This window comes from Hylobates moloch, unplaced genomic scaffold (genome assembly GCF_009828535.3).
Source record: "Hylobates moloch isolate HMO894 unplaced genomic scaffold, HMol_V3 SCAFFOLD_6, whole genome shotgun sequence".
Taxonomy (NCBI): domain Eukaryota; kingdom Metazoa; phylum Chordata; class Mammalia; order Primates; family Hylobatidae; genus Hylobates; species Hylobates moloch.
In genome coordinates, this window is record NW_026652281.1 from 60,830,200 (window position 1) to 60,857,925 (window position 27,726).

The window sequence follows — 27,726 nt, forward strand, 5'->3', positions numbered from 1 at the left end:
ACATAATCTTGTTCTTTTTAATGGCTGCATAGTATTCCATGGTATATATGTACCACATTTTGTTTATCCAGTCTATTATTAACAGGCATTTAGGCTGATCCCGTGTCTTTGCTACCATGAACAGTGCAGCAATGAACATACATGTGCATGTGTCTTTATAATAGAGTGATTTATATTCATTTGGTTATATACCCACTAATGAGATTTATGGGTTGAATGGTATTTCTATCTTTAGGTCTTTGAGGAATTTCCACACAGTCTTCCACAACAGCTGAACTAATTTACACTCCCACCAACCACGTATAAGCATTCCTTTTTCTCCACAACCTCGCCAGCATCTGTGATTTTCTGACTTCTTAATAACACCCATGTTATTAACTGTCATTGTGGCTTTGATTTACATTTCTCTAATGATCAGTGATGTTGAGCTTTATTTCATCTGATTCTTGCCTGCATGTATGTCTTCTTTTGAAACATGTCTCTTCATGTCCTTTGCCCACATTTTAATGGATCTTTTCCCCGTAAATGTGTTTAAGTTCTTCTAGATGCTGGAATATTAGACCTCTGTCAGATACATAGTCTGCAAAAATTTTCTCCCATTCTGTGGGTTGTCTGTTTACTCTGTTGATAGTTACTTTTGCTGTGCAGAAGCTCTTCCATTTAATTGGATCCCATTTGCCAATTTTTGCTTTTGTTGCAATTGCTTTTGGCATCTTCCTCATGAAAATTTGCCCAGGCCTATGTCCTGAATGGTACTGCCTACGTTGTCTTCCAGGGTTTTTACAGTATGGGGTGTTACATTTTAGTTTTATTTCATCTTAATATTTGCATATGGTGTCTAAGGAAAGGGTCCAGTTTCAATCTTCTGCATATAGCTAGCCAGTTATCCCAGCACCATTTATTGAATGGTCCTTTCCCCATTGCTTGTTATTGTCAAGTTTGTCAAAAATCAGATAGTTGTAGGTGTGAGGTCTTATTTCTAGGTTCTCTATTCTGTTCCATCGGTGTATGTCTCTGTTCTTGTAACAGTACCACGTTATTTTGGTTACAGGAGCTCTGTGGTATAGCTTGAAGTTGGGTAGCATGATGCCTCCAGTTTCGTTCTTTGGCAAGACTAAATCTTAAAAGTAGTCAAAACAGAAAGACATTATATTCAAAGAAACAGATAAAAAATTTTTGCTAACTTTGCAACAAAAATACTGGAAAGCAGAGAGAATGGAGTATCTTCAAATTTCTGAAAGAAAGTAACTGTGAATCTAGAATCTAATGCACAGAAACAATATCCTTCAAATACAAAAACAAGTACATTTTCAGATAAATAAAAAGTATATTTGACAACTGACGTTAACCCCCCCCAAAAAAAAAGTACTAAAAGAAGTTCCATAGGCCAAAAAAAAAAAAAAGTTAAGAAGTTCCTAACCTACAGGAAAGAATGGAAATGAGTGAAGAGCATCATAAAGAGTAAATATATGTGTAAACAAACACTGACTGTACAAAGCAGTAATATCTAATGAATATTAAAACGTGTATAATAGGCCGGCACGATGGCTAATGCCTGCAATCCCAGCACTTTGGGAGGCAGATGCAGGTGGATCACTTGAGGTCAGGAGTTCAAGACCAGCCTCCCCAACATGGTAAAACCCTATCCTACTAAAAACACAAAAATTAGCTGGGTATGGGGGCACACATCTGTAATTCCAGCCACTTGGGAGGCTGAGGCAGGAGAACTGCATGAACCCAGGAGTCGGAGGTTGCAGTGAGCTGAGATTGTGGCACTGTACTCCAGCGTGGGCAACAGAGTGAGACTCCATGTCAAAAAAAAAAAAAGGGTATCATAAACATGCAGAGCAATAATGTAAAAAGCAGAAGGATAAGTGAAGTTCAGATGTTCTAAGTTCCTAGCATTGTTAGGGAAATGATAAAAGTAAATATTTTCAGTAGACTGTAACAAGTCAATGATACATGTTGTAATCTTTAGGACAACCACTAAAAGACTAAGATGTCAAGCTATATAAAACAATAAAACCCACTTATAAGAGATGTATCTTAAATATAAGAATACAGAAATGTTGAAAGTAGAAGAATACAAAATGCTTTACCATACTAGCACTAATCAAAAGAAAACTGATGTCAGACAAACTAGATTTTAAGACAAGAAGTATCAGCTGGGCGCAGTGGCTCACACCTGTAATCCCAACACTTTGAGAGACTGAGGCAGGAGGATCACCTGAGGTCAGGAGTTTGACACTAGCTATGGTCAACATGGTGAAACTCTGTCTCTACTAAAAATACCAACTTAGCCAGGTGTGGTGGTGGGCGCCTGTGGTCCCAGCTACTCAGGAGGCTGAGGCAGGAGAATCGCTCGAACCCAGGAGGTGCAGTTTGCAGTGAGCCAAGATCGTACCTCCAGCCTGGGCGACAAGAGCAAAACTCTGCCTCAAAAAAAAAAAAAAAAAAAAAGACAAGAAGTATCAAAGATAAGAGACATTTCATAATAATACAGTAATCAATTCATTAGGAATTGGTGTATGCATATCTAGAATTATGAATTTTATATATATAATATATATATAGAATAGGTATATATATATATATACACCTTTCAAGTGAACATAGAACATTCATCCAAAACCATATGCTGAATCAAAAAGCAAGCCTCATTTCAAATGACTGAATTCATTCAGAGTATGTTCTCTCAAAGGAACTAATCAAAAAATTACTAACCCCTAAAAAACTGTAAAAGTTGACATCTATTTTGAAATATGTCTTCACAATATGCTAGTGAAGAAATCAAATGTAGATAGGTCATATAACAATTTGTGACATGTAGCTGAAGTTATGCTTGGAGGGAAATCTGTAACCTTAAATGATTATATTAAAAAAGAAGACTGAGAAGAATTATTTAAGTATCTACCTCAAGAAATTAGAAAAGACAAAAAGTTAAACCTGAAAAGACAGAAAAAAAAAAATAGGACACAATTAATGAAATCAAAAGCAAAGGTACAACATAAGACTTCAGGAAAAAAAATGAAAAATTAGTTCTTGGAAAGATTAACAAAATTGGTAGACTGGAGGAAGACTGAACAAATGAAAAAGGTCACAAAGCATCAGTTTCACTAGTGAAAAAGAGACAGGTCCTACTGAAGAACAATCAGTCATGCTATTATACATTAAGAATTAATGTAAAGACAGACAAGTAGACTAATGGGACAGAAGTGAGATGTAACAAACTCACACATGTATTGCCACTGATTCATGACAATGATGAGTCTGAAAAATACGAGCTTTTTACTTGATGGAAATGGGTCAACTAGATATCGACATTGTTTTTAAATGAATCTTGACCTCTTCCTTGCTCCATTCACAAAAATCAATTCCATATGTATGTCTAAAAGAAAAAGATAATAAAGCATCTAGAAAAAAATACAGGCAAATATGTTCATCTCCTTGGAGCATGCAAAGATTTCTTAAACATGACTCAAAAAACCTCAACCTGTTTATGATTCAATTTTATTATATAAAGCTGAAAAAGTCAGAAATAATCTGGGATGTGAGAAGTTAGAATTCTGTTTATTCGGGAAGAGGTAGTGTGCGTATTAGGCAGAAAGCAGGCCCAAAAAGATATCTAGGATGCTGATGATATTCTGGGGTTCTTTAAGTATGGATTACATAGGTACATCCACTTGTTAAAACTCATTGCGCTGAACACTTAGAATACTATGCTTTAGTATAGTATACTAAATATAGTATATACTGTAGTATATTATAGTATAGAATACTATATGCTGTATGTGTATTACACTTCGACCACAAAGAGAAAAAAAACTGATAAAATTAACTTCTGTTAAAAAAACAGTAGTTCAAAATTGAAGATTTCTATAAGATATATGCTCATCAAAAGACTCACAGCCAAGACAGAGAATAACCAGAAATAAATACAAAAAAAGACAAACGAATAGAAAACTGGACAAAAGACTTGAAGACCTGAATTATAACCTCTTCATGGAAGAGGTTATAGAAATGACCAATAAACATATGAAAAGATACGTACGCACTTCCATTAGTCATCACATCAAGAAAATACAAATTAAAACCACAAGAGCTATTACACCACCAACCCACCTAAATCACTACAATGAAAAGGGTAAACAATACTAAGTGTTCACAAGAATGTAGAACAACTGAAATTCTCACACGTTGTTACTCAGAATTTAAATGGGTACAAACACTTTGCACAACTATTCAGCAATACCTACCAAGCTTATTATATGAACATCCTATGACCCAGCAATTCTAATCCTAGGTGTATAACATAAATGTCTATACATGTTCATCAAAAGTCATTATCAGAAAATTCATAGCAATGCTATCTGTAATAGTCAAACTAGACACACCCTAAATGTCATGTCCATTACTAGTAGAAAAGGATAATATACTGTTGGTATAGTAACAATGTAACACAAGCAATGGAGATGAGTGAAATAGTGCCACATGCAACAACATGAATAAATCTCATAAACTTAACAAAGTAACACACAAAAGAATAGATATTAAAGGTTGAATATCCCTAATCTGAAAATTGAAATCCAAAATGCTCCAAAATCTGAAACTTTGAGGACCACCATGACACACAAAGGAAATGCTCATTGGAGTATTTGGATTTCAGATTAGGGATGCTCAATTGGTATAATGCAAATAAAGCCCCCCAAAAATACGAAATCTGAAACACTTCTGGTCCTAAGCATTAAGGGAAACTCAACCTGTATATAATTCAACTTTATAATATAAAACTCAAAAAAGTCAGAAATAATCTAGGATACAAGAAGTTAGAATTTTGTTTTTCAGGAAGAGGTGGTGTGTGTATTAGGCAGAAAGCAGGCACAAAAAGACATCTAAGATGCTGATAATATTCTGGGATTCTTTAAGTATGGATTACACAGGTACATTCACTTGTTAAAATTCATTGTGCTGAACACTTAAGATACTATGCTTTATATGTGTTATACTTCAAGAAAAAGTATACCCAAGGAAAAAAAAGTAATTCTAAATACAGAAAAACTCTATACTAAAACTTTCATTTCAATACTAAAGGGAGCATGCTTTAAAATTAGTATGTGCATATATATTATATGTAATTACGCAGATACATAAATAAAACATTAGACAGTCAAAATCATATCTACATTAAACACCTTATAACAATGCGTTGTCCATCTGTTACCCTCTCCCTCATCTGTTACCCTCTCCCTCATCTGTTATATTATCTTGGACTTAATTTCCCTTAACCCCCAATACTGCCAAATGTTTGTAGAGGCCACAACAGTGGTAACTTGAAAATTCACTTATGTCCTGTTCAGCACCCTAAGACTATGTGGTTGGTACTAACAGCTGAGTCAATGGGTGACTCAGAGCCAGGACTGAGCACTGCCTCATCTTTTCTGCCTTTCCGTGACTAATGTCTCATGCCCACTAAGGTCAGAAACAGGACAGAAATTCATGCATCTGCCTCTTTGGCATATGTAGTTTTATACCTCTCAGGATTTTGTCACCATTTTTCATTTTGTCTGTTAACTATGTAAATTTTAATCATATAATCATCTTTTAAACTTTTTCAATAACAAAAAAATCTGAATATTTTCTTTTCATATAAAAAGCTCTCCTATCCCCAACTATTGTATGCATTATTCTAAAACTCATTTTAACATCCTTACAACAAAATAATTAGAATTGTAGATATTACCTTACAAATAATTGCAAAAGATTTCATCCAAAACTTTATTCTATCATGTTTCAACTATATTTCTGTCATTAGTAAGTAGGATAAACTTACCAGCTAGGGAAGCTTTCTTGTAATCCATCTAACTTTTTATTTTAATATTTTTTTGAGACAGGGTCTTGCTAGGTTGTTAAGGGTGGTCTCAAACTCCTGGCCTCAAGCAGTCCTCTCACCTCAGCCTCCCAAGTAGCTGGGATTACACGCAGAGGCCACCCTGCCCAGCTTATAAGACAGCTCTCACTTTGTTACCCAGGTGAGAGTACAATGGCAAGATCAGAACTCACTGCAACCTCAACCGCTTGGGCTCAAGTGAACTTGTACCCCCGCCTCCCAAGTAGCTGGGACCACAGGTGTGCCACCACCATGCCCTGCTAAACTTTTTATTTTTATTTTTTGTAGACACAGGGTCTCCCTATGTTGCTCAGTCTGGTCTCTAACCCCTGGGCTCGTGTAATCCTCTCTCCTTTGGCCCCTCAAAGTGCTGGGATTACAGACATGAGCCAACTGCACCCAGCCCCCTGCTTAACTCTTAATAAGCAACACTAAGTATCTATTATTCTTGCTTTATTGGTCATCTCTTCGCCACATATTATGGTGTCCAAAGGAAAAAAATTATAACAGTATAACTCCTTAGCACTGTTGCCTCTACATAATGTTAACACACCATTCCCTTGCATACTGATTTATTCTTTCAACATCTATATAGGTTTCTGACTCCTGAAACAATTCACATCAAAACTACCAGAAAGCAGGTGTCAAACGTTCCCCTTCTTTGTAAGAACCATATACAGTACTCACTTCTGCAGCACATATACTAAAAATTGGAATGATAATAGAGAAAAGATCAACATGACCCCTGCTCAAGGATGACATGCAAATTTGTGAAGCATTCCATATTTTTTAGGCACTCTTACCACACACACACACACACACACACACACACACACACACACACACACACGGTTAACTATGGGAGATGCGGGATATGTTAATTTACTTGACTGTAGTAATTACTTCACTACATATATGCATATCAAAACATTATGTTGTGTACCTTACATATAGACAATAAAAAAGAAAAAAGAACCATATACAAACCTTATACGTAAGTACTTTATTATAGCCTTTTTGGTAACTATAAAACATCAGCATCACTGTGAATTAGAAATGAAGAAATGTTACTATATTTTACAAAAGGAAACAATCATGAGGAACTTAAATTAACTTTTCCAACATAGTGATTCACTAAAAGCATTAAAAACCACAAACTCAGGTTTTCCAAAGGCTAAAGTTGGGTTCTTCCTCTATACTACTCCCACTGTAAGCACCAGGTAGATAGAAACTTAACTACTTGCTATTACTATGTTTCTCAAAACACGCCCTGCAAAGAATGATCACTAAGCACGTAAAGTTTAGAAAAAGCAGAGTTAAACAAGAAAGTTTGTTTAGTATATTAATGACTCATAGGACTCCTGTATTTATGTCTAAGGTTGCAATTTTTTGAGTGTGAAAAATCAGACCTTGGCGATGACCTTGAGCAGTAGGATATAAAGAACTCCCAGATGCTTAGCATTCCATTAATGAACACTAGGCATAAATAAGTTAATGTACATTCTGGATTTCCAAGAGCACAGGCCCAAAATGCAGAAGTTCTCAAATTATTTAACTGTCAAAAAGTCACAGAACGCCAATTCCTTTAACTGAACAATGCAGTACACAATTTAGGAAATGTTATGCCATGCTTATAAAACAGCTGACACTTGTTAACTGGCTAGTAATTTGCTCTCTTTGTTCAAAACTGCTTTCTTCTGACACAATGTCTACCTCAATTCTCTTGGTTTTGATTAAATACATCAGCAAATATTGAAAATAAAGCATCATTTACTTTCAAATACACTAAGGTAAAAACAAAAAATCCAACCTCAATGATTGATTTATAAAATAGCTACATATTTACTATTAAGAATAAAAAACATCATCAAATATTATCTTTTGCTATTCTGAAAAAACTACTCCCCTTAATTTGCTATCCCCTCAAACTACTCATTCTCTTAAAGGATGTAGCCTCCAAATTCCCATAAACCAATGTCTTTTTAACACCTTTAAAACTTGTAACCTTTAAGCAGGCTTTAAGCCGCTGTCAGTTTCCTGTTCCTTCCTGTTCCTTTTTTTTTTTTTTTTTTTTTTTTTTTGAGACGGAGTCTGGCTCTGTCACCCAGGCTGGAGTGCAGTGGCACGTACAATCTAGGCTCACTGCAAGCTCCGTCTCCTGGGCTCACACCATTCTCCTGACTCAGCCTCCCAAGTAGCTGGGACTACAGGCGCCCGCCACCATGCCCGGCTAATTTTTTGTATTTTTAGTAGGGACGGGGTTTCACCATGTTAGCCAGGATGGTCTCGATCTCCTGACCTCGTGATCCGCCCGCCTTGGCCTCCCAAAGTGCTGGGATTACAGGGATGAGCCAACTTTCCCAGCCTCCTGTTCCTTCTTTACATGTAAGAAGATTAAAAGTCACCACTCCATTCTAACAAGTAAAAAGCTGAGCAAAGTGAAAAACCAATAGCTCTAGTTAGATCCTTCAGAGAAGTGAGGTCACAGGGCAAACCACTGTTCCCCAAAATTGAGAGACAGGGAGGCAGATAGAGAAAAATCTCAAGTCATCAGAGCAGAAACCCACAAGCAGAAACTTCCTTGGGAACCAGTGCCAGGGTAAGAAAGCTTCAACTATAATGACAAATTGCTGGAGACTCAGTGCAAACAAATGACAATTAAAAACTCCAGGAGGATCCAGTCATGTGAGGCCCTGACACTCTTGTGAATTTTACCTCCAGGAGCTCTACTAGGCCCTTACAGTAAATATCAGAGAAAAATCCCTTTGTGCTTCTCGTAGGAGGAAGGAAAAAAGAACAATTTTGAAATATGTCAGAGCAATCAGTTCTTAACAAGGCCTGCCTTGAACAGAAACTAATTTACGAGAGCCTAACCTACCTGTGGGTAAAGAAGTACTGTGAACAACTCCAGTTCACTTCAGCCTTTCACAAGAGGGAAGGGAAATACCAAATTCCAGCCCTTTCTAGCCATTCTGTCCCACCTAAAGGTGAAGGGAATAAGGGTGGGGGACCTAGAAACAATGGCTACGTTCACAGTCCAGGAGCACAGGTTCACCAAAAAACTGGGACCTAATACTAGGACTACACAATGCCTCCCTTATAACTACATCACTAAAGGCCTATCTGCAGCAGTTCCTTTTACCTAGTACATCATGTATACCTTTCAATAAAAAATTACAAGACATAATAAAAGGCAAAAAACAGCTTGAAGAGACAGAGCAAGCATCAAAAACAGACATGACAGGAATTCTGGAGTTACCAGACTGGGAATTTTTTAAAACTATGATTAATATGCTAGGTGCTTTATGAAAAAGGCAGACAATATGCAAATACATAGACAATGTAAGCAGAGAAATGGAAATTCTAAGAAAGGATAAAAAGAAATGTTAGAAATCAAAAGCAATGTGACAGAAATGAAGAATGTCTTTAATGGCTTCATTAGTAGACTGAACATAGCTAAGAAAAGCATCTCTGAGCTTAAGGGTCTAAGAACAGAAACTACTTCCAAAACTGAAAAGCAAAGAAAAAAAAGAGAGGAAAAAGAAAGAGTAGAACATTCAAGAACTGTAGGAAACTAAAAAAGGTGTAACTTACACTGGTAACACAAGGAAACAACAATGACTAAGAATTTCCAAGTTCATATCAGACACCAAACCACAGATCCATAAAACTCAGATAACATTAAGACTGAGGCCCCTAAAAATCTAAAAATAATTTTTAAAAATCTAAGCATATAATATTCAAGCTTCAGAAAATCAAAAGCAAAGAAAAAAATCTTGAAAGAAACCAAAGGCAAAAAACACCTTGCCTACAGAAGACCAGCTTCTCCTTAGAAACAATGCAAACAGGAGAGTAGAATGAAATACTAAAGTGTTGAGAGAAAAAAAAACATGAACCTAAAAATTTATACCATGTGAAAATATCCTTCTAGAGTGAAAGAAACATAGACATTCTCAGACAAACAAAAATTGAAGAGATGTGTTGCCAGTAGACCTGCCTTGCAAGACATATTAAAATAATTTCATGAAAGAGAAGGATAATGATATAGGTCAGAAACTCAGGAAGAACATGAGAGAACAAGTGAAGGTAAAATAAAAACTTTTATTTTTCTTATTTTTAATTCAGCTAAAAGGTAACAGTTCAAAATAGAAATGATGTATTTGCTTGCGTATGCCTATGTATAAGTGAAATGAATGACAAGATAGAAAAGGACAGAAGCAAGGAAACAGGAATATTTTGTTATTATAAAGTACTTATACAACCCATGAAGCAATACAGTATTATTTGACAATGTGCTTGGAAAAACTGTAAATGTATATTGCAAGCTCCAGGGCAAACACTTAAGTTAGGAAAAAAAAAGAAAAATAAAAAAAAGGCCGGGCGCAGTGGCTCACACCTGTAATCCCAACACTTTGGGAGGCCAAGGCAGGCAGATCACTTGAGGTCAGGAATTCAAGACCAGCCTGGCCAACATGGCAAAACCCCGTCTCTACTAAAAACACAAAAATTAGCTGGGCGTGGTGGCACATGCCTGTAATCCCAGCTACCTGGGAGGCTGAGGCAGGAGAACTGCTTGAATATGGAAGACGGAGGTTGCTGTGAGCCGAGATGGCGACAGTGCATTCCAGCCTGGATGACAGAGCAAGACTCCATCTCAAAAAAAAAGTAGAGGACAGGCGTGGTGGCTCATGCCTATAATCCCAGCACTTTGGGAGGCCAAGGTGAGTGGATTGCTTTAGCCCAGGAGTTTGAGACCGGCCTGGGCAACATGGCAAAACCCTATCTCTACAAAAAAAAGCACAAACAGTAACTAGCCAGGCATGGTGGCGTGCATCTATCGTCCCAGCTACTCAAGAGGCTGAGGTGGGAGGATCACTTGAGCCAGGGAGGTGGAGCAGTGAGACAACATCACACCACTGTACTCCAGCCTGGGTGACACAGTGTCTCAAAATAAATAAATAAATAAATAAATAAATAAATAAATAAATAAATAAAATAAAATAAAATAAAACATATATATCTAACTGATGTGCTCAAAAATGAAAAAATGAAATCATATAAAATACTCAAATCGCAAAAGGCAGAAAAAGTGCATAACAAAAAGTTACAAAGAAACAGGGCAACAAATAGAAAATTGTAAGAAATATGGTAAATATTAATTTAACTATATCAATAACTACTTTAAACATCAAGTCTAATATACCAATTAAAAGACACTGTCAGAGTAGACCAAAAAACAAGATCCTACTATATGAACAAGAAACTCATTTTAAATATAAAAACACATACAGATTAAAAGCAAAGGGATGGAGAAAGATACACCATGCTAACACTAATCAGAAGAAAGTGGGAGCAGCTATATTAATTTCAGACAGAGCCAACTTCAGAGCACAGAAAGTTACCAGGGATAAAGAGAGGCATTAAGTAATGATAAAGGGATCAATATCTCAAGAAAACCCAATGATCCTTTATATATATATATACATATATATATATGCCTAACAATGGAGAGTAAAAACAAATGAAAAAAAAAAAAAACAGAACTTCAAGAGGAAATACATAAATGCACCATTAGAGTTGAGATTTCAACATAGCTCTATCAGGAATGGGCAGATCCAGCTAGCAATAAATCAGTAAAGATATAGTTCAACTCAGCAACACTTTCAATCAACTGGATATAACTGACATCTACAGACTACTTTATCCAACAACAGCAGACTGCATTCTCTCCAGGCTCGAATGAAATATTTACCAACATAGGCCACATTCTGGGTAATAACACGTCTTAACAAATTTATAAGTATAGAAATCATATAATGTCTATTCTCAGACCACAGAATTAAACTAGAAATAAAGAACAAAACATAGGAAAATTCCAAAGTACTTCTAAATAAACACATTAATCAAAGAGGAAATGTGAAGAGCAATTTTAAAATACTTTAAATTGAAATGAAAATACAATTTAACACTGCTGGGATGCAGCAAAAGCAGTGCTTGGAGGAAAACTTATAGTTTGAATGCACATGTAAGAAAGATAAAAAATCAATAATCAGAGCTTCAGCTGGGAGCACTGGCACACACTTGTAGTCCCAGTTACCTGGGAGGTGAAGGCAGAAAAATGGATAGAATCCAGAAGTTCTGGACTGTAGTACACTATGCCCAGTAAAACTCCACGATTAGTTTGGCATCAACACCCCTGGAAACAGGATACCACCAGGTTGCCTAAAGAGGGGTGAACCAGCCCAGGTTGGAAACAGCAGGTCAAAACACAGATCAGTAGTGGGATTGCACCTGGGAACAGCCACTGCACTCCAGCTTGAGCCACGTAGCGAGACCCTGTCTCTTAAATAAAATTTGTATATAATAATAATAATCTAAACTTCATCATAGAAAGCAAGAAAGAAAAGCAAATTAACTCAAAGTAATCAGATAAAGAGAAATATAAAAATTACAGCAAAAATCAATGAAATTGAAAACAGGAAATCAATAGAGTAAATTAACAAACCCAAAAGTAACTTTTCTGAAAAGATCAATAAAACTGATAAGCCTCTAGCCAGACTTACAAAAAAAGACAGAAGACAAATTACTAATATCAGAAATGAAAGAGAAGATCTTTACTAATTGCTACTGACCCCAAAATCATTAAAAAGATAATAAACTAATATTGTAAATAAATCTATGCCCACAAACTTGCAAAGCTAAATGAAATGGAGCAATTCCTTAAAAAACATAATCTGCCAAAACTCACACAAGAAGAAAAAAAAATCTTAAATAGACCTATATCTATTAAAGAAATTGAATCAATAACTTTCAAAAACAGAGGGAACCAAATCCAGATGGGTTCACTGGTGAATTCTAATAAACATATAAAGAAGAAATAATACCAATTCTCTACAATCTCTTTCAGAGACATAGCAGTTACTTCTTAAGTCATTCTGTGAGGACAATACTAACCTAATACCAAAACCAAACAAAGACATTACAAGAAAAGAAAACTACAGACCAATCTCTAATGAACATAGACGCAAACATCCTCAACAAAATATTAGCAAATTAAATCCAACAATGTACAAAAAGAATTACATACCATGATCAAGTAGTATTTACCAAGACTGGCTCAACATTTTTAAAAATCAATGTAATCAATCACATCAGGCTGAAGAAAAATCACATGATCATATTAATAGATGCAGAAAATCCATTTGACGGTATCCAATACCCAATCATGATTAAAACGCTGAGCAAATTAGTAATAGAAGGGAACTTCCTCAACTTGATAAAAAAAAAAAAAAAAAAAAACTACCAAAAAAAATCTACAGCTAACACCATACTTAATGGTGAGAATGTCAAAGCTTTCCCACCAAGATGAGGAAAAATGCAAGGATGCCTCCTCTTACCACTGTTTTTCAAAATCATACTCAAAGTCCTAGCTAATGCAGTAAAACAGGAAAGGGAAAAAGGTATACTGATTGGAAAAGAAGAAATAATACTGTCTTTGTTCTCAGATGACAGGATTGTCTAGGTAGAAAATTCTAAAGAACTGACAAAAAACCTCATGGAACTAAGAAGCAAGGCTGCAGAATACAAGGAAAGCCAGTGGCTTTCCTGTATGTACAAAAGAAATTTAAAACACATTACCATTTACATTAGCAACCAAAAAATGAAATACTTAGGTATAATTCTAACAAAATATGTACAGGATCTATAAGAGAAAAACTACAAAACTATGATGGAAGATAACAAAGAACTAAATAAATGGAGAGATACTCCAAGTTCATGAATAAGACTTAGTATCAACATGTCTGTTCTTCCCAACTTGATGTACAGATTTGGCACAATTCCAATCAAAATCCCAGCGATTATTTTGTGGATATCAACAAACTGATTCTAAAGTTTTTATGGAGAGGTAAAAGACCTAGAATAGCCAACATAACATTGAAAGAAAAAGTCGGAGGGATTGACACTACTAGACTTATTATAATGCTATAGTAACCAAGATAGTGTGGTATTTCGGAAGACGACAAATAAATCAATGGAACAGAACAGGAAACCCAGAAACAGACCCAAATAAATATAACCAATTGATCTTTGAAAAAAAGAGCAAAGGTAAGACAATGGAGCAAAGACAGACTTTTTAACAAACAGTGCTGGCATAACTGGACATCCACATGACAAAAAAAAAAAGAAAAAAGAATGTAAACACTCACCTTACACCCTTCACAAAATTTAACTCAAAATGGATCACAGACCTAAATTAAAATGCAAAACTATAAAACTCCTAGATGATAACAAAAAAGAAAATCTAATGACCTTGGCTATGGTGATGACTTCTCAGACACAAAAGTCACAATCCATGAAAAAAAAAAACGAATAAGCTGGATTTCATTAAAATTAAAAACTTCTGCTCTACAAAAAGCAACTGTCAAGAAAATGAAAAGACAAACCACAGACTGGGAGAAAAACATTTTCAAAAGCCACATCTGCTAAAGGACTGTTATCCAAAAATATACAAAGAACTCTTCACAACAATAAGAAAACAAATCTGATTTTAAAATGGGCAAAAGACCTGAACAGACATCTCACCAAAGAAGATATAAAGATGGCAAATAAACACATGAAAAGATGTTCAATATAATATGTAGTAGACCATTCTTGCATGGCTATAAAGAAATACCTGAGCCTGGGTAATTTATAAGTGGTTTAACTGGCTCATGGTTCTGCAGGCTGTGTAGGAAGCATGGTGTCAGCATCTGCTCAGCTTCTGGGTAGGCTCAGGAAGCTTTTACTCATGGTGGAAGGCAAAGCGGGAACAAACATATTACATGACGTTTCGTGAAAGCAGAGCAAGAGTGAGTAGTGGGCAAGGTGCCACACTTTACAACAACCAGACCCCGTGAAAACAAACTCACTATCAGGAGGATGGCAGCAAGCCATGAGGGATCCTCCCCCATGACCCAAACCCCTCTCACCAGGTCCCACCTCCAATATTAGGAATTACATTTCAACATGAGATTTATTTATTTATTTATTTAGGAGACAGGGTCTCACCCTGTTGCCCAGGTTGGAGTGCTGTGGCACAATCTTAGCTCACTGCAGCCTTGACCTCTCAGGCTTAAGTGATCCTCCTCACTCAGTCTCCTGAGTAGCTGGGACCACAGGTGTGCTGACCACTACCTGGCTAATTTTTTCTTTTTTGTAGAGACAGAGTCTCAGTCTCATCATATTGGCCAAGCTGGTCTCAAACTCCTGGCCTCAAGCAATCCTCCCACCTTAGCCTCCCAAAGTGCTGGGATTATAGGTATGAGCCACCACCCTGGCCATAACAAGAGATCTAGAGGAGTCACATATCCAAACCATTATATATCATCACATGTGATTAGAAAATGGCATATTCAAACAAGATATCACTATACACCTTTTACAATGGCCGAAATCCAAAAATCTGGCAATCTCAAATGCTGGCAAGAATGTAGCGCAACAGAAACTGTCACTCACTACAGGTGGGAATGCAAAATGATGCAGCCACTAGGGAAGACAGTTTGGCAGTTTCTTCCAAAACATACTTTTACTATACTATCCAGCAATCAGGCTTCTTGTTATTTATCCCAATAAATTGAAAACTTCTGGCCACAAAAAAACCTGCACACAAATGTTTATAAGCACCTTTATTCATAATTGCCAAAATCCACAACCACCCACTAGCTGACTGGATAAATTATGGTACATTCAGACAAAAAAAGAAATTAGCTATCAAACCACGGAAAGAAAGAATGAATCCTAAATGCATGTTATTAAGTGAAAGCAGCCAATGTGAAAAGCCTACATACTGTACAATTCCATCTATATAACATCCTGGAGAAGGTAAAACTATGGAGACAGTAAAAAGATTAGTGACTGACAGGGGCTAAGGGGGAAGGAAGAATGAACAGACAAAATATACAGGATTTTTAGGGAATGAAACTATTTTGTATGATACTACAATGTGGGACACATGTCATTAAACATTTGTGAAAACCTATAGAATGTACAATGCCAAGAATAAACCCTAAAGTAAACTATGAACATTGGGTGACAATAATATGCTAATGTAAGTTCATCACTGGAAATAAATGTGCCAGTGTGCTGGATGTCAATAGTGGGAAAAAGAAGGGGTGGAATATGGGAACTCTACTTTCCCCTCAATTTTGCTATAAAGCCAAAACTGCTCTAAAAAATAAAGTTTATTAATTTTTAAAAAGTGAACTAGGGGAAACAAAATTTTTGTGCCTATCTAGAAGTATTCACCATTTTACTCAAACTGCATTCCTGTCCCTTATATACCACCTTTAACCATTAAATCCAATGCCTTTGTTGATTTTGCATCCTCTTTGTCCTCAGTGCCTTGAAATAAATCACTGTAAAAATGGAATACAAATGGGTAAAGATGCAAGGCAGAAGGGTTTCACCCAGAACAAGCTATATAACTTGCTAACTGTCAAGAAACATCATTAAATACCAAAAGTCAAGATGCCTGTTCCAGGATACACAACTTAAACTCGAGTGAGTCAACTATTAAGAGTTGATGGGATATAAGGTTGTTGATCCATTCTAACAAAGCTCAAAAGTGACTAATATAGAAACCACAAGGACAATCTATCTATTAACAACAACAAAATTAAGCCAGGCACGGTGGCTCATGCCTGTAATCCCAGCACTTTGGGAGGCCAAGGAGGGAGGATCATTCAAGTCCAAGAGTTCAAGACGAGCCTGGGAAACTGGTGAGACCCTGTCTATACAAAAAATAAAGCATTAGCTGGGCATGGTGGCATGCACCTGTAGTCCTAGTTAATAGGAAGACTGAGGTGGGAAGACCGCTTGAACCTGGGAGGTTGAGGCTGCAGTGAACAGTGATTATACCACTGCACTCCAACCTGAGCAACAAAGCAAGACCTTGTCTCAAAAAATAATAATAATAAAATAAAATACATGCATGCCTGTATGTATCTCTGTCCAGCCTAATCTCCCCTACAAGCCTACTAAGTGGGAAGCCAAACTGTAATCCTAAGATTCTCTAATGAAGACTGCCAACTAATAAATTTCAACAAAATTACAAATAGAGGGAAAACCCACCATTTTACAATATCATTACAAGAAAATAAATGATTCAGGTAAAAATAATCAATGGCTATTAAAACCAATGGGTACTTATTATTTATTAATTATAAAGGGAAAGGTATCTTTCATAATAGCAAAATCTGGTGGAACGCACCTTAACCAAGTTCAAACTTAGGTACATCATTAATAGGATAATTGACATCATGTGCCCCTATGTACTGAGAACTCATGACCTATGGCATATCTCTGCCAGTAATGGTTAATCTAAATCTAACTATGAGAAAACAATCAAATACAAATTGAGACACATTCTGCAGAACTATCCTAAACTCTTCAAAAATGTTAATGTTACAAAAGAAATAAAAAGCAAAAAGGACTGTTCTAGATTAAAGGAGACAAAAAAGACATAACAAATGCAGTTCATTAAAACAGACAAATATAAACGATACTATAGGAACAACTGACGATATATGAATAATATATTAATGTTAAATTCATTATATTTGGCCTTGTAGGCTATTGTCCTTATTCTTGGGAAATACATGATAAAGTATTTCAGTGGAAAAGAACAAGATCTCTGCAACTAACTTTTAAACAGTTCAGCAAAAATAATATATACATGTGTGTATAAAGAGAAAGGGACAAACTAAAATGTGACAAAATGTAAAGTTACTCAGTATTTCTGCAACTTTTCTGCAAATTTCAAATTTTCCAACGCAAATACTTGGGGTAAAGTTGAGCACGCAATCTGGACCAAAAAAAAAAGCATATATCTAATAAAAACATTTACATAATAACAAGAATAGGCCGGGCGCGGTGGCTCACGCTTGTAATCCCAGCACTTTGGGAGGCCGAGGCGGGCGGATCACGAGGTCAGGAGATCGAGACCATGGTGAAACCCCGTCTCTACTAAAAATACAAAAAAATTAGCCGGGCGTAGTGGCGGGCGCCTGTAGTCCCAGCTACTCGGAGAGGCTGAGGCAGGAGAATGGCTTGAACCCGGGAGGCGGAGCTTGCAGTGAGCCAAGAGCGCGCCACTGCACTCCAGCCTGGGCGACAGAGCGAGACTCCGTCTCAAAAAAAAAAAAAAAAAACAAGAATAACTCCACCAGAAACACATTCCATCCTTGGGCTAAAAAAAGCCCACTCACTTGAACTTAGATGACACCTGACAAGCTAACCCTTAATAAGGCTCCATTTTACATGAGTCCATTATGACCACATCGTTTGCTACAATCCCTATTATTTAAATAAGCCAGTATTACCAAGCAGGTACTGTCAGGTCTTTCTAACCAGAAAACTTGTGTAATTCATTGCACGTTGATTTAATTGATTTCGTGTGGTTTAATTCTCTGAGAAAACAATTCTTTCCAAGTTGGTTTGATGACATCGTTGCTGCCACTGTTTAAGAAGAAATCTTTATTTTTTGTCATATTACATCGACTTCAAGAATGACCCAGCTGCATTCAGAAGAATAAATGAAAGTCTGTCATGTAATCAAGGTAGGGAGAAACGTGTCCCAACAGAAGAAATAGTAAATGGAAAGGCATAAAATTGCTTCTGGTATATATATATATATATATATATACACACATATATATATATGTGTGTGTGTGTGTGTGTGTGTGTATACATTGATGCATATGCGTATGCTGGGTCACAGGTGTAAAATCTATTTCTTTTAGTAAGTCATGGTCAAAATTATATCTGAAGGCCACTACTCTGTAAACAATAGATCCACAAAAAGGTTTTAAGAAAGTATAAAATTTGTCTTTACAAGATTACACTGAAAGTAAAATAAAGCAATTTTTCAAACTGCTGGGAGTTTCAAATTCAATTTAGTTGCTTTCTACCAGTAATTTTTAAGTAGCGTATAACAGAATTAAAATGAAAATAGAATTGTATCACAAGTAGTAATTTAAAAGGTTATTTTTCATTAAACCTTTGCAGTTTTTTCTTTAATTTAAATATACACATAAGCTCTGTGTCATAATGTACCAGGAATTTCTTAATTTTTACTTGGGTTGAAGTTAAACATTTTGAAAGCCAATAATAAAGAGTTATCAATTGGCTGAGGAAGAGATCAGTAAAAGGGAAAAAAGTAACAGACCACTCTAATAGGAGAAGAAAGAGAAAATGAGGGTGTGAATCAAAGTAAAGGAAATAAAAAAGAAATGTTAGATCCTTTTGGGAGGCCAAATGCGAGTGGATCACTTGAGATCAGGCACTCGAGACCAGCCTTGCCAACATGGTGAGACCTTGACTCTACTAAAAAAATACAAAAATTAGCCAGGGGTGGTGGCACGCACCTGTAATCCCAGCTACTCTGGAGGCTGAAGCATGAGAACTGCTTGAAGCGGGAAGCGGAGGTTCAGTGAGCCAAGATCGTGCCACTGCACTCCAGCCTGGGCTACAGAGCAAAACTCCATCACACAAAAAAATAATAATAGTAAAAGAAAGATGTTAGATCTATTTCGGAAGCAGAATAGAATAATCTAGACAACTGGTTATAGTGGGAAAGGAGAAAAAGAGACCGACGGGCCGGGCGTGGTGGCTCAGACCTGTAATCCCAGCACTCTGGGAGGCTGAAGCAGGCAGATTACCTAGGGTCAAGAGTTCGAGACCAGCCTGGCCAACATGGCGAATTCCCATCTCTACTAAAAATACAAAAATTAGCTGGGCGTGGTGGTGTGCGCCTATGATCCCAGCTACTCAGGAGGCTGAGACAGAAGAATCACTTGAACCTGGGAGGTGGAGGTTGCAGTGAGCCAAGATCGCGCCACTGCACTCCAGCCTAGGCGACAGAGCGAGACTTTGTCTCAAAAAAAAAAAAAAGGGAGACTGACTGAAATCTTAAAAAAATTGTTTTTAAAAGTTGAGAAGAGAATTGCATTACGATTCCACATATCTACACTACAATGCTATGCACAAGCCATTACCATAGCATTCAAAGCATAACACAATTTGTCTCCTATTATATTTAAACTTTTATTCCACTGTACTCTCTCAAGGGCCCTGTGCACTAGGAAGATAATACTATTTCCACAAAAATTAAAAGGTACCATTGCCAGATGCGGTGGCTCACACCTGTAATCCCAGCATTTTGGGAGGCCGAGGAGGAAGGATCACGAGGTCAAGAAATCAAGACCATCCTGGCCAACACAGTGAAACCGCATCTCTACTAAAAAATATAAAAATTAGCTGGGCGTGGTGGCACTCGTCTGTAGTCCCAGCTACTCGGGAAGCTGAGGCAGAAGAATCGCTTGAACCTGGGAAGCAGAGGTTGCAGTGAGCTGAGATCACACCACTGCACTACAGCCTGGCAACAGAACAAGACTCCATCTCAAAATAAATAAATAAATAAATAAATAAATAAATAAATAGTACCATTATCTCCGCAGCACTTTAAAAGTTGTATGACTTCTGACACTAACTTTAATGTTAAATGTTATTTTATCACATAGATAAGGTTCTTAAAAAACAATGTCAAAACAAAAATACTAGGTTATTTCCTGTTCACTTCTGTTATAATTTCAAAAACGGCTTCATGATAAAAAGATTTTGATCCCAATGATCATACAAAAGGAAGATATTCAGGAATCCTAATATTAACTAGAGGATATGATCTCCTGTTAGTGTGAGGTTTGGGTTTTTTTTTTTCCAAATTCATGAGAAATTAATCAGATTTATGTGCTAACCAAACACAAACAAATACAAACAAACAATATTCTTTTTAATTACCAACAATGACAAATGTGGAGAATTACTACATGATTCCAAAGAACTACTAAATCTAACTGAAACTTTATTTCTTCTACCACCAGCAATAAAGCATTGCCGTGTCCCCTAAGTCTAAGTAAAGAACAGTTCCACTCCAGATACCTGGATTAGCTTTCTTCATCAAGGAGGAACTAAAAGACAGTAAAATATTCCTAAGTTTTCATATGGTCACTACTTAATGCAGTGATTAATAATTTCTTCTAAATCCATGCTTTGGCAGCCACCCTAAAACCCAACTGATGTGAGTGAACAACTAAGCTTACCATCTGCCTACCTACCTGGCTGTCTGTATATAGAGAGAAAGCAACCTATAGTCACTTAAGTGACATAATGTATGATAGAATTCCTATACAGTGGCTGTTCAATAAATAAGAAAGCTAACAATGGTTTAATTAAAACACTACCATTACATCCTCACTTCATCACTGATAGGTTCTTAGAAACTGCAGCCTTAAGAAAACAACATAACAATAGGTCCTCAAATAATATCATTTCATTGTAACACTGATAAGAAAAAAATTGGGTTTCGTTATATGTTGTTTCATATTTCTGCATTTGTCTTGAAAGATTTAAAAATCTGTCAAAAAAAAAAGGCCTTCAACCTTAAGGAGGTATTTGTTGATACAAATATTTCTAAATAAATGCATACACAGAAGTATCAAAGCTCATTTCTCTATTGCCTGAGATAACCTCCAGAATGCATGCAAGTACATGAATATCCATAAATGCTGAACTACCCAAAATAAACACTGTATTAAGTCCCTTAAGATGGCTGTAACACCCTAATTCCTCCTCAAAGAACTTCATTCTCCTACTGAAACAATTTTTCTGAAGCATTAAGGAAGAAAAACAGAAGCGGGAATGTGGCATAGTAGTTAAACAGACTTAGGGGTCAAAAGCTTGGGTTTGTATCACTTGGTAGGCTCTGTGACTCGGGAAAGTTACCTAAAACCCTCCACATCTCAATGTCCTCATATGTGAAAATGTTAGCTATAATTATATTTAGGGAGATAGGGATATATACAGATGTATTTTAGATATATATAATATACAAAAACTTAGTGATTATTACCTTTGGTAGTAAAAGTAAGGATTGGTTTTTCCCCATATTTTCTAATAGTCTCCAAATTTTCTATAGTAAACATATATTAATCATATTTAGGGGAAAAGTGATTATTTAAAAATTATCTAGAAGCCAAAATGTCCAACATACAATCAAAACTCACCCATCATACCAAGAACCAAGAAAATCACAACTTGGATGAGAAAAAGAAAATAAACATGTTAATGTTGATGTGTATTAGATGTTGGAAAGGTTTTTAATTTTCAATCAGCTATCATTACAAACACTTCAACAATCAATTACAAATTCTTTTAAAATAGATTTAAAAAACAGAAAATTTCAGCAAAGAAAAAAGTTGTAAAACCAACCAAATGATGATAAAACAAGCTACAATAACAACCAAAAAAAAAAAACACACACACACAAAAAACAAAACTTACTGGATAGGTGAGGAAATGCTGATCAAAGGAGATAAATTTCAGTTAAGAGGAATAAGTTCAAGAGATCTATGGTACAAACATGGTGTCCATAGTTTATAATAATAATTTACTGCATACTTTAAATTGCTATGATTGTGTTGTCAGCACACACAAAAAAATGCTCAGTATGTAAGGTAACGCAGGTTAATTAGCTCAGTTTAGCCATTCCATAATGTATACATATATCAAAATATCTGTTGTACACAACATACGTACACAATTTTTGTCAATTTAAAAATTATTTTTTTCAACTTAATGGGCTCAATAGCAGATGACAGAAGACAGAATCTGTGAACTTGAGGACCGACAGATCAATAGAATTTACACAATCTGAACAACAGGAAGAAAAATGACTAAAAAGAAGCTAAAAGTCTTGAGGACCTGTACGATAGTAACGTAAGATCTAACTCCGTATCACTGGAGTCCCAAAGAAAAGAGGATGGAATTGAAAGGGTATTCAAAAATAATGGCTGAAAACATCCATATTTGGAGAAAAACATAAACCTACAGATTCAGGAAGTGATCAAATCTCAAATGTAAACCCACAGAAACCCTGACATATCACTAAACTTCTGAAAACAAAGATAAAGATTTTGAAAGCAATTACAGAGAAAAGACACATTACCTTATAGGGGAACACCAATTCAAGTGGCAAGAGATTTATCATCTGAAACTACAAAGGACAGAAGAAAAGTGGCACAAAATTTTTCAACTTCTGAAAGAAAAGAATTGTCAACCATAAATTTTATTTGTGGTGAAACTAACTTTCAGGAATAATAGTGAAATAATGACATTCACAGGCAAAAGGAAAACGAATAAATTGTTACTAGCAGACATACCTTTAAAGAATAAGGAAATTCTTCAATAAAAGAAGGAATCTTGAAACACCAAGAAAGAAGAAAAAACAATGAGAAAAGCAGAAATTTAGATAAAAACAACAGACTATCCTTCTACTCCAGAGGTTTTCAAATCATAGTTGATGACTGAAATAAAAACTATAGGCAACAAAAGAAAAAAACAAGTAAGCTGGAATTCATCAAAATTAAATTAAATGCATCAAAAGACACTATCAACAAAATTAAAAAGTAGCCTGTGGAATGGGCAAAAATATTTGCTAATCATATAGCTGATGGGGGATTAATATCAAGAATATATAAAGAACTCCCACCAAAACAAAAAAACTCAACTCAAAAATAGGCAATAGGCTGGGGGCGGTGGCTCACACCTGTAATCCCAGCACCTTGGGAGGCTGAGACTGGTGGATCACTTGAGGTCAGGAGTTCGAGACCATCCTGGCCAACGTGGTGAAACTCCATCTCTACTAAAAACACAAAAATTGGCTGGGCGTGGTGGCATGCGCCTGTAATCCCAGCTAGCTGGGAGGTTGAAACAGGAGAATCGCTTAAACCCAGGAGGCGGAGGTTACAGTGAGCCGAGATCGTGCGACTGCACTCCAGCCTGGGCAAAAGAGCAAGCCTCCATCTCAAAAAAACAAAAACAAAAACAAAAATGGGCAATAGACATTTCTCCAAAAAAAAGATATATATACAAATGGCCAATAAGCACATGAAAAGATGCTCAACAGCACTAATCTTAGGAAAATGCAAATCAAAACCAGTTACTACTTCACACCCCTAGGATAGCTATTATTAAGAAAATAGAAAATAAAAAGATTGGCACTGGGGAGGCTGAGGCAGGAGAATCACTTGAACTCAGGAGGCGGAGATTGCAGTGAGCCGAGATCGCACCATTGCACTTCAGCCTGGGCAACAAGAGCAAAACTCCCTCTCGAAAATAAAAAAAAAAAGTGTTGGCAAGGATGCAGAGAAATTCTAACCCTTGTGCATTGCTGCTGGGACTATAAAATGGTGTGGTCACTATGGAAAACAGTATGATGATTCCTTAAAAAATTAAAAACAGAATTACCATATGATTCAGCAATTCCACGCCTGGGTATACACCCAAAATGAAAGCAGGTACTGGAACAGATATTTATATACCATGTGCACACTGGGAACCACAGCCAAAAGGTGCAAGCAACCCAAGTGTTCAATGGATAACTGGGTAAACAAAAGGTGATATATACATGCAATGGAATATTATTCAGCCTCAAAAAAAAAAAAAAAAAAAAAGAGAGAAATTAGCCAGGCGTGGTAACGGGCGCCTGTAGTCCAGCTACTCGGGAGGCTGAGGCAGGAGAATGGCATGAACCGGGGAGGTGGAGTTTGCAGTGAGCCAAGATCGCACCACCGCACTCCAGCCTGGGTGACAGAGCAAGACTTTGTCTCAAAAAAAAGAAAGAAAGAAAATTCTGACACATGTTACAATATGAGTTGAACCTCTTGAAACTCAACAATTTTAAAAAATCCAATTTGAAAATCGGCCAAAGACACAGACATTTCACCAAAGAAGGTATACAGATGGAAAAAGCACATGAAAAGATTTTTCAAGCTGGGCGAGGTGGCTCACGCTTGTAATCCCAGCATTTTGGGAGGCTGAGGCAGGTGGATCACTTGAGGTCAGGAGTTCAGGACCAGCCTGGCCAACATGGTGAAACCCTGTCTCTATTAAAAATACAAGAATTAGCCAGGCATGGTGGCAGGTGCCTGTAATTCTAGTTACTCGGGAGGCTGAGGCAGGAAAATCGCTTGAACCTGGAAGGTGGAAGTTGTAATGAGCCATTATCGTGCCACTGCATTCCAGCCTGGGCAACAGAGCAAGACACTGTCAAAAAAAAAAAAAAAAAGAAAGAAAGAAAAAGATTTTCCAACATCATTACTGTGATGGTTAATATTAGGTGTCAGCTTGACTGGACTGAGGGATGCCTTGATGGCTGGTGAAGCATAGTTTCTGGGTGTGTCTGTGAGGGTGTTTACAGAAGAGACTGGCATGTGAGTCAGTGAATGAGGAGAGTAAGACCCACTCTGGGTGGGCACCATCCAATCCAATCGGCTGCCAGAACAAAGGCAGAAAGAGAAAAAGAGCCAACTTGCTGAGTTCCCCACCCCCTTCTAGTGAGGGATACTTTGCTTTTGCCCTCAGGCATCAAACTCCAGGTTCTTTGGTCTCTGGACTCCAGGACTCAGGCTGGCAGCCTCCCTGGGGGTCTCAGGCCTTTGGCCTCAGACTGGCAGCTTTCCTGGTTTTGAGGCTTTCCAGCTTGGACGTGGTACCAGCTTTTCTCATTCGCTAGCTTGCAGATGGCCTATTGTGGGATTTTGACTTTGTAATGGCATGAGCCAATTCTCGCTAATAAACTCCCTTTTATATATGCATATATCTTATTGATTCTCTCTGGAGAACCCTGACTAATATAATTAGACATTAGAAAAATGTTAATCAAAACCACAATGAGATATCAGTAAAGACAGAAAGGCTAAAATAAAAAATGATGACATCATCAAATGCTGGTTAAGACACAGAGAAACTGGATCTCTCATACATTGCTGGTGAGAATGTAAAAATGTATAGCCATTACAGAAAATACTGGCAATTTCTTATAAAAGTGAACATGCAACTACCATACAATCCAGTAATTGTACTCTCGGGGACTTAACTGACAGAAATGAAAACTTATGTTCACACAAAAACATATATACAAATGTTTATAGCAGCTTTTTTTGTAATACCCAAAACTGGAAATGACCCAAATGTTCCCCAATGGCTGAATGGTTAAACAAACTGTGGCACATCTATACCATGGACTACTACTCAGCAATGAAAAAAAGGCAAAATATTGATACTTCAACTTACATGAACTTGACAAATTATGCTGAGTGACAAATGCCAATCCCAAAAGGTTACATACTATTTGATTCCATTTTGAGGCAGGGTCTCATTCTGTCAGCCAGGCTGGAGTGCAGTGACACAATCATAATTCACTGCAGCCTCAACCACATAGGCTCAGGTGATCCTCCCACCCCAGCCTCCTGAGTAGCTGGGACTACAGGTGTGCAACACCACGAACAGCTAGTTTTTGTTTTTTTGTAGAGACAAGGTTTCACCATGTTGCCCAGGCTGGTCTTGAACTCCTGGGCTCAAGCAATCCAACCAACTCAGCCTCACAAAGTGCTGAGATTACAGGAGTGAGCCATTGCACCCAGCCTGCATAATCTTCTTTAAATGATCAAAAAAAAAAAAAAAAAGAACAAATTAGCAGTTACCACGGGATAAGGAAAGGCAAAGGAGACTCTGGTTATAAAAACACAGCACAAGAGATCCTAGTGGTGAAGAAACTCTTCTGGATCTCTAGTATGGTAATGATTATACAAATTTACATGTTATAATACTGCATAGAACTAAACACTAAATATATCACACACCCATGCATGCACACACACAAATGAGTATATGTAAAACTGGTGAAATGTGAACAAAATAGGTGGATTACAGCAATGTCAATGTCCTGGTTTTGATACTGCACTATAGTTATGCAAGATGTTACCACTGAGGTAAAATAGATGAACGGGTACATCTCTAACTTATTTTCCTTTTCTTTTTTTTTTTTTTGAGATGGAGTCTCGCTCTGTCGCCCAGGCTGGAGTGCAGTGGCATGATCTCGGCTCACTGCAAGCTCCGCCTCCCCGGTTCACGCCATTCTCCTGCCTCAGCCTCCCGAGTAGCAGGCACCCACTACCACGCCCGGCTAATTTTTTTTTTTTTTTTTTTTTTTTTTTTTTTTCAGTAGAGACGGGGTTTCATCGTGTTAGCCAGGATGGTCTCGATCTCGAGACACTGTGATCCGCCCGCCTTGGCCTCCCAAAGTGCTGGGATTACAGGCGTGAGCCACTGCCCCCGGCCCATCTGTCTTATTTCTTAAAACTGCATATGAATCTACAATTATCTCAAAGTAAAAAGATTTAAAAATTAGAGAAATGAATCAATATTTAGATAGAAAAGAATATAGGTGAGATATGGTTCTATCGTTACACAAGTGTCCAATATGAACCCAGTTTAGCGAGTTATTCCTACAAAAAAACACTTAAAAGAGGTGAGGGAGATCTCTAAGTCTTTCCCTTAGCTTGAGACAGATGTACTAGAGAAAGGAAATTTTTTAAGTAAAATGTTACAACAATGAACACACATTGAATACAGAAAATTTGCTGCAGTAACAGCTTATCCACAGGATATTCCATGGCTACCATGGCCATGTGTAGGATCTTTCCACACTATAGTAATCAGACAGGCATTTAAATATGCTTTCCATCTTTCAACAGAGGTACAGCCAAAAAAGATAAAGGTCACTGACTAACAAACAAAGAGGTAAAGGCAAGATTTTCTCTCCCACAGTGAAAGAAATTAAAAGAATGAGGACCTTATTTCTCAAGCAGCAGATATGCATTTCATCTGCTCCAAAATAATCCAAATCCATTTTTAAAGATGTAGAGTTACCCATGTATTAGTCAGTTTGGGCTGCTATAACG

General features: G+C 36.9%; 1 protein-coding gene and 1 non-coding gene across 4 annotated transcripts in view; one reads left to right on the forward strand and one right to left on the reverse strand.

Moving 5' to 3' along the window:
* RASA1 (RAS p21 protein activator 1) overlaps positions 1-27,726 on the reverse strand; it is a 121,678-nt gene that overhangs the window by 84,337 nt on the left and 9,615 nt on the right. The window lies entirely within an intron of this gene.
* LOC116472018 (U6 spliceosomal RNA) lies at positions 6,567-6,677 on the forward strand. Its single transcript, XR_004248943.1, has one exon. It is a non-coding gene; the product is annotated as a U6 spliceosomal RNA (small nuclear RNA).